At 31.1% G+C, this 8493-nt stretch overlaps 1 protein-coding gene across 1 annotated transcript in view; it reads right to left on the reverse strand.

Annotated features, from left to right (window-relative positions):
• The window catches only part of LOC147068085 (netrin receptor UNC5C-like), a 278146-nt gene extending 269874 nt beyond the window's left edge, over positions 1–8272 (reverse strand). Inside the window, exon 1 of the mRNA XM_085953343.1 lies at positions 7921–8272. The gene's annotated coding sequence lies outside the window, so the exon portion shown is untranslated. The remainder of the gene's footprint in view (positions 1–7920) is intronic.
• Between the last annotated feature and the right edge of the window lie 221 nt (positions 8273–8493).

The following is an 8493-nucleotide window of genomic DNA, read 5'->3' on the forward strand; positions in this document are numbered from 1 at the left end:
TACGGGCCTTTTTAAATAATTTTGTAATTAACGTGTTAATTTGCATTTGTAAAGTAATTAGCAAAAACACAATTTTGTGCGGCCGTAAGCTATGGGTTAAACATGGAAGTAATATGGTGCCAACTTGTAATGGCAATGGGATATATTATGATGGGACATATTATACAGAAACTGTACCAACAGTTTTTAGTACAGTTACTGTAGTCTATACTGCCTACCTACATGGTACTAAACCACCATAATGGTCATCCCAAAAAACAACGAATCGATGAATTGATTGGTTCGATCATTAAATGAATCAAATTAAATTATTTATTCATAATAGATTTTTGTTATTTTTCTCTTAACTTAAAGCTCCCGTGGAATCCGAGTGTTTGGTAATGTCGATTATTTTTTGACACCATAATCCATAACTCATTAATATTTGTCTATGCAGTACCTACCGGATTACCAACCCTACATATTGAATATTGTACCATGATCAGAGATTTTTTGTTATATTTTAATATTATTGCTCGCAAAAGCTATGAGAAGTGGCTCTTACCAAGTTTAAAAGTAAGTAAGTTCACAAGTACCTCAACTGTCATTGTAGTTTAAATAGCTCATAATCGAGTATGGACTTAGCTAAAATATAGTTACGTGTTTTGTACTATTTTATAGACAGTATTAAAATTTAAATAATATACATATAATAATATGCCACTAAGCAGATGCCCCATGCGGTGTAAATAAAAAATAAATAACGAATGACTACATTAAAAATATGAATACTTACAGCACAATTGTAGCAATAATTGACCCTGCTTTAAAATGCTCGCTTCCTTTGAAAATAAAATTTTCTAAGCCCCTATATAACTGCGATATGAATAGGGTGTTTATTTTTTTGTTACAGCATATATCCTCTTAACTCCCCTTTCGACGGTGCAATACAATAAAATACTTATATAAGTTTACAGAAATTTACATAGGATTACGAATTTTATTTATGCTTTAGTTGTGTCTAATAACTTTGAGGAAACATTCGGATCACATAAAAAGTATGCACATTGTTACCTTACATACTATCACTGGTCATAAAATCTTCACCCCAGTTTTATATTAACGTAAAGTGCTATTACTGTATTTTCGAGAAAGATATTGGTCGATTTTTGTCTAAAAGGAACTTTAAATACTAATTTGATAAGATTTATTTCGCTCTGTCATTCTGTAATGTAAGTACATATTACATACGGGTTTGGGTCAAAATCCCGAAGGCCGAAATCCCGAATGCCGAAATCGCGAAAGGCCGAAATCCCGAACGGCCGAAATCCCGAATGCCGAAATCCCGACAGCCGAAATCCCGAATGACCGAAATCCCCAATGGCCGGAATCTCGAAGGCCGAAATCCCGAAAAATAAAAAAAAAGCAAACAGAAATAATTGCGCAATCTTAACACTTATCTTGAAATGCGCAATTTTTGCAAGACACAAAAAACCATTTTTTGTAGAACAGGTGGTTTTTGTCTCTCTTATAAAAATTGCGCAATTCAAGATAAGTGTTAAGACTGCGCATAGATTTTTCCGGATGGACAAAAACCCACTTGTTCTACAAAAAAATGGTTTTTGTCTCACTTATAAAAATTGCGCAATTCAAGATAAGAGTTGCGCAATTATTGCTGATTGTATTTTTTTTATTTTTCAGGATTTCGGTCTTCGGGATTCCGGCCATTCGCGATTTCGGCCATTCGGGATGTCAGCATTCGGGATTTAGGTTCTTGGGATTTTGGCCATTCGGGATTTCGGCCTTCGGGATTTCGTCCGGCACCCATTACATACTAGAGTCATCAATAAATAAAAAGATATTGTAAGCTGATAAAAGTCGATGTGAAAAATAGAACTTATTAACTTATAAATAGACTTAATGATGTTTTACGTACATATTCTAATTTATTAAATAAATATATTATTACGTTGAAAATAAAGTTTTATACATGGATTGGTTGGTGTATTCAATTTAGTCTTATTTATGCACAATTGCGTCTTACATTTCAATGATGCATATTGTGCAAGTATTTTTGTTGTCCTTTGAAGTTGATATTTCACAATTACGAAGTTTTACTCGAATATCACAGATTCATTTGATTTAGGATACGTAATTGAGATTTAATATTCAATCCAAATACTTAATATATTCGATGTTGGTATAAAAAGTGTTTTTAACTTTTTGAGCTCACGTCATAACAGAATTATTAGATTTTAAAAAATGCACGAAATAATTGTACTTATATTTTCGAAATCGTTTCACGACATAATATATGCGTTATGCGTGCGACACACTGGCATAAAGTATAAATAATTGAGAATAAGTGAAAAATTAACATTTGAGAACAAAAGACAATAAAACGTAAGATAGGTCAAAATTTAACATTTTGCTGTCAAAATCTGATTTACCTTATGAAATTAAGGTCATTTATAACGAAACGATAGTAGTGTCTTTCAATAAAACAAGACTTATTGATAAGATTCTCTACGATTTTATAAAATATAAGTATACAATTTGATCATTGCATTGCGTTCACCTAAGCTAAGTTCTATCACACGAATTTACAAATCGTTTTCCAATAAACCATACTAATAAATTTCAATAAATAGCAAATAGCAAATAAACTACGTTCATAATTACCAGTAGCATACTTTTTGGTAGCATACGGAGACATTTTGTAGATTTTGATAGAGATTTATTTAATTCTCGTAGTAAACAAAAAAAATAAAACCTGATTTTAAGTGTTGTGTTTCGTTTGAACGCTGCGCTTATTGCGTCTATCGCAAACATAAAAAAAATGTTTATGACCAAAGTGTTGTATTCCACCGTCGAATTCAAGCTACGAAATTATATTTTTAAGTGCCGACCCATGTAAAGAAATTAATAAAAATATATATTTCACGACAAAGTATGTATGTCAGTAGTCAACAAATATGGATACTGCTGCAACTGATAGCAGTTTTATGTCAGAGAAAGGTAGTAATTAAAAAGGAAAGCGGTGTTTAATGATATAAAAAATAAAATAGTACGGGTATTGCAGTGGCGTGCTGTTATAGATGCGTTAGATGCAGAGCACCCCCAGAAATAATCCATTTAATCCTATTTAATAATATTACATAGGTATTGTTCAGCCAGTTTTTGACAGGCCACAGTGGATTTGCTGCCAAGCTCTATGAGTTTTGACTTGCTACCTGGCCATCATGTCCATGAGGCGCAGATCTACATAATGCAAACTACATCCTCTGGGAATGTCTGAGAATGTGCTTCGAAAGAGAAGAGATGCTTTAAGTCGATCCAACCTTGGGCCTATCGAGCTTGTCCGTCAGAACTGGTAGTGTCAAAGACCAATTGTATTGCAATCAAAAAAATTGCGGCAACTTATCGTCGCTATAGGATTTGTTTCCCGAATAGACCAAATGTCAATTTTACAGGAGACGAAAAACAAATTTCATTGTCGTATATTTTAATATCAGTAGATGTATCAATCATTCTTTCTATACTGTATGATTGCAACATTATCTAAGAAGAGATTCAAAGAATAATATACTGGTATAAATCATTAAATGCACAGAAAATGGTTTTATTTACAAGTACTCACTGTGGATATTCGGGAAATTTTAGCGCTCTCTCAGAATAATGGATATTCGGGACAAAACATGGACGTTCGGGATTTAAGACCGTAGCGTATTGCTGCATGGCCTACAGATTACTGAATGGTCAAAAAGTACGCGCCTCAAATGTTATATTTATTTACACGATAATTGTTAATAATTACCTCTACTATTTAAATACTTAATGATCGTAATTACCCAAGTTCGTATGTAATAATAACATGCGGCAATCGCTTTTTCGGTTTTCTTTCGGATTAAGTAATAAAATAGTTTTTTAGTAATTAACTATTTTTTTATTGAACGAATAATTCACAAGATTTAAGAATGTACCATTCTAATAATTGAACATACTTACATATTTTTTTTAAATCACTTCTGAGAAAATATATTATAAGGTATCTACTACTTCAATTACTAACCGACGTTACGGTCATTTCTCCAATATTTTATGATGGTACTTACTCGTACTTGCTAACAATTTTATATTAATACTTTTTCCAAAAAAAAAAAAATCTATTTATATATATCTGTATATTATTATATCTATATATTTATATAATCGATAATTAAACTTATTACAAACCACCAAATAAATATTATTAAGGAATAACAACACAAAATAATAGCATGTATAAATTAATTACCATTGGCTGCTAATATTAGGTAGATACCAATATCTTAAGTATATAATATCCACCAAATAAATAGTTACTAACATACATATTAAATTAAATTAACTATCAGCGCATTCAAAAATAAATAATAGCATCGCCTTTATTTTCATAAAAATACCTAGATTAAAAGTAAAATAAAGACAAACAATGTTTGATTAATAATAATTTGAAATAATAATTATTTTTTACTTCATAGTAGTTGCCGGGTCATACTGTAGAATTCATATAACCGTTGGGATTTTGTGTCATTTATCAAAACAAAATGCAGTTATTTAGGTTAAAATACTCACTTCCACAACTATACTGTAAGTTCAGGGCGAACTGGTGATGTATCAGCTATGAATGATCTCTTCAAATTTGATGAATTCACTATTAAAACAATAGTAGGTAACGTTAAAAACAATATCAATAAGACGAAATTTGAAAGAAGTCTCCGGACCGCCGAAAAATATGAAAGTAGGCGTGATTGTTTTAGAGCTAGACAGCGTGAATGCGGGAGCGAGATGCACGGCGTGAGCGCGGTTTGATTGGCTAAAGTCATATTCGGGAAATAAACACTCAGCCAGAGATATATTTCGACCGAAATTAACTTGGATATTCAGGTACGAATAGTTGGACATTCGGGAGAACACCACGGAGTAATTGTAACTTAACATGGCGTATTCGGGTTTTTTTAAAAAAATATCTCTGTTCCTAGATAAAAATATATTGTTTTTATAAATGATTTCGGTAGAGTTCGATAAAAGAAATTGAACTGCATTAAAATGTCGATTTCGACAAAAATGGATATTCGGGAAACAAATCCTATAGCGACGTTATTGCAAATGTGAAGATCTCTTCACATAGTTTTGATTGTCTGTATTGTTATAGCTTTGATTTTTCTATCTTATATATCATTAAATTTATATATTTTTGCTAGTCTCCGTGGCTTTCTCTCCCATCGGACTTTTTATTAAATTACATCTTTCAGTAAACTCGGTCAAAGCTCACTTGAGAGTGTGGCGATCTCAGTCTTGGGTATCTGCTTCTGTGAGATTCCCAGGAGTAAACAGCTGCTGATGTATGGATGCACCACGCTCGAGTAAGATCGAGTGTGATGCGGGGCGGATTGGTTTGGAGGGTCCATGTTTGTGTTGTGTATACTGGTGGTCAATTTATCTTAACTTAATTTCTATTAATATTTTCAATTTTGTAAATATTTTCAGAAAATATTATCGAAGGTACTTCACTGCAATACGACACAATATACTAAGATTGTATTAAATCCTAGGTAGATAATATGTAGCAATCGGTAAGTACATTTATGGATATTTTCCAACATCATACACACAAGATAAAAGTCACGACATGCTACTGCTACATAGGTATCTCTTTTATTTAATTCTATCATTTTGTCGTGTGCGATGATGGTAGGTATCGAGTTTACTAATCAAAAAAAGCTAGCATATGGGAAATGTAGCTGATAATGTTTGGTTTAGAATTTTATTTTATGGGGATATGGCTTCACCATTTCAAAAAACATCAGCAATAATTATTTCGTGACAAACTATTTTTTAGTACGGTACTGAATTAGGTACGTGCAAATTAATGACGAAACCAATAAAAAATATTTTTACAAATTACTCTCTTGTAAAGTTGAAAACTCCCTTTTGACCTAGCAAAATTATAATACGTATTCTATATTTATAGGTTTTTATTATACTAATGGTATTAAAAGCTACGGTGTGAAGGAAGGTATAGTAGATGATCGTCGAGGGTAATGAAGCTGTTCCTGCCAGAGGAGGTCGTGACCCTCAATAATGAGAGTGATGACTACGAAGATGAATTTATTAGTATATTTATGATTTATTAGAACCATGGTATCACATTTTTGAGACAGGAAGTACCTATCAATTGGGATTTTATTTTAAATCTAGTTTTCTTTTTTCTTTTCCTCATAAACTGGTGTCCCTAAATAATATCGTCTGGTTCTTTAGTCGAAATCTCTAGTTTGAATATTAATCTTTGATAGAATTGGAGTGAGGACCTGAGCAGCGGATCCCCTTCTAGAAGAGAAGTAAGAGGCGATTTATGACAGCGAGTCGCAGTTGAAGCCTCGGTAAAGTCATAGAAAAAATATAAATTAAGCTTGAGAAAACTAGAACATTGTTTTGACAGCACCCCTCAGGCAAAAGTTTTGTTAAAAGAAAAACAAGAATATCGATTTAAAGCTAATAATATCATTTTTAACTATGTCATGTGGGAAAATGTAATATAACAATAATTACCTTTGTACTATTGCATCTTTTAAATCGGGCTATTTTTCACTTAATACGTATTTAATTGTTAATGGCGTATGACATAATTGTGGTTAGTTGTATTAATTGGTAAATTATTGGTTAGATACTTAATTGTTCTGGTGAAGCGTATACTTCAGTCCCACACAATAATAACTTTTACGAGTGACATAGAAAAGTGAGCGATAAATGTAATTTAGATCATTTTCATTTGAATATTTACGTAAAAAAATATGCATACCTAAGTACAAATTAAAAATCTGTTCATAATTCATATTTTAGGATAAAATCTTTAACTAATAATCTGGACAGGTGGTTCTTCAAATATCCAATAAGCTTTATAGGTATAGTATCAAAGTTCTACGGTTGAATTTATATTTTATTATTGTCACTGTTATTTTATGTAAGAGTGATAACTTAAATTTATATAATGCAAACGTTGAATCTTTTGCAAATAATATCATGGATTACATGTATGCCTAATTGAACACCGTATTATGTAATTATTGTAGAACATTGTTTATTTTTATAGCACAAATTTAGTGTCAAAATATTTGAAAATAGAATGTAATTATTTTTTGAAAAACCGTAGTAATAGCTGGTGCTAAATGTACAAAAATTACAATTAATAATAATAAACACCATGTTAACCAGCACTCATGGTAAGCGACGCAATAACTGAAAGTATGATTTTGTACTTATTTATCAGATATAATAGTGAAAAGTGAAACTAGTTGGATAATTTAAATTAGGACAATCATATTTAATTACAGTAGCAGGAAAGAAAATTGTCGTGAATTACAAACTCAGACGTGTAATTAAAAACAATTATTATCGTTTACGAAGCTTTTCATATAGATGGTTTGGATAGGTACCGTAATTATTTAAAATTATATGACGGTTTTATAATAGCAAGTTTTATAATATACAAAAATCGAATTCCATTAATTGTTTCATAAATTGACTTAATAATGCACTTGATTTTTTACGCACTAATTGATCTTATTACAATATTTTCCGGGTCAACTGCCCAGTAGTCATAGTATATAAAATTTAAAAAAAATACCACAAATGTTTGTATCTATTTACTTAGTATTTTTTATATAAGTTCCGTACTTATATGTATTTTTATGGCAGCTTTATCTTTCATATACAATTTGTCAAATAGTAAACTTTTTCTTTTTATTAAAAAAAAGCATTATAATTTAATTGCGTGTGGTTTGTAAGGATTGTAAACTAATAATTAGTACACAGTAAAAGTTGATTAAGTACAATTTTATGATTGATTAATAATAATTGTATTCTGTATTTTTTTTCAATGAAATCTTTCCATCTTACCTTTAATTGTGTCACATAAAAGAGAAACTAGTCGCTAGTATTCAATGTTTATTTTCCAAAAACAAGGATGCTTATTGTTTTTCTCACATTTGCACAAAGCAAAATATTAGTTAGTAGATGTAAACAAACAACACGAAAAACTTTCAAATGCCGACTAAAAATATTGCGGTAAAATTATCTGTCATACACAGCACTTAACATCATTTCCACATTGTTCTTGTTTGAAAACATTGTTTAAAACTTTCTGCGTGCTTTCAACTCGTTACGATGTCAGTGAAAATAATATCATTTGAGAGAACAATGGAGCGTGACCCATGAGGCAACCACACTCCAGAGAAGCTGGAACAAGACTAAATAATAATGAAATGATTCCCGATTCCATATCCATGAGCACGCGTTCAACTCGCCGGAGAAAGTGGGAAAGTCTGATATGCACTCACACGTGTCAGAGTGAGACTAAAAGAAAACATTGTCTGGCAATGGGGAAATGATAAGATTTTTTTTAGGAAAACTAAAATACCTACCAATGATCTTTTATGAATCATTTTATAAACAGAGACAGATACTAATGAT

The sequence above is a fragment of the Rhyacophila brunnea genome, unplaced genomic scaffold (assembly GCF_057557595.1).
Source record: "Rhyacophila brunnea isolate RB1 unplaced genomic scaffold, BYU_Rbru_1.0 scaffold_3, whole genome shotgun sequence".
Taxonomy (NCBI): Eukaryota; Metazoa; Arthropoda; class Insecta; order Trichoptera; family Rhyacophilidae; genus Rhyacophila; species Rhyacophila brunnea.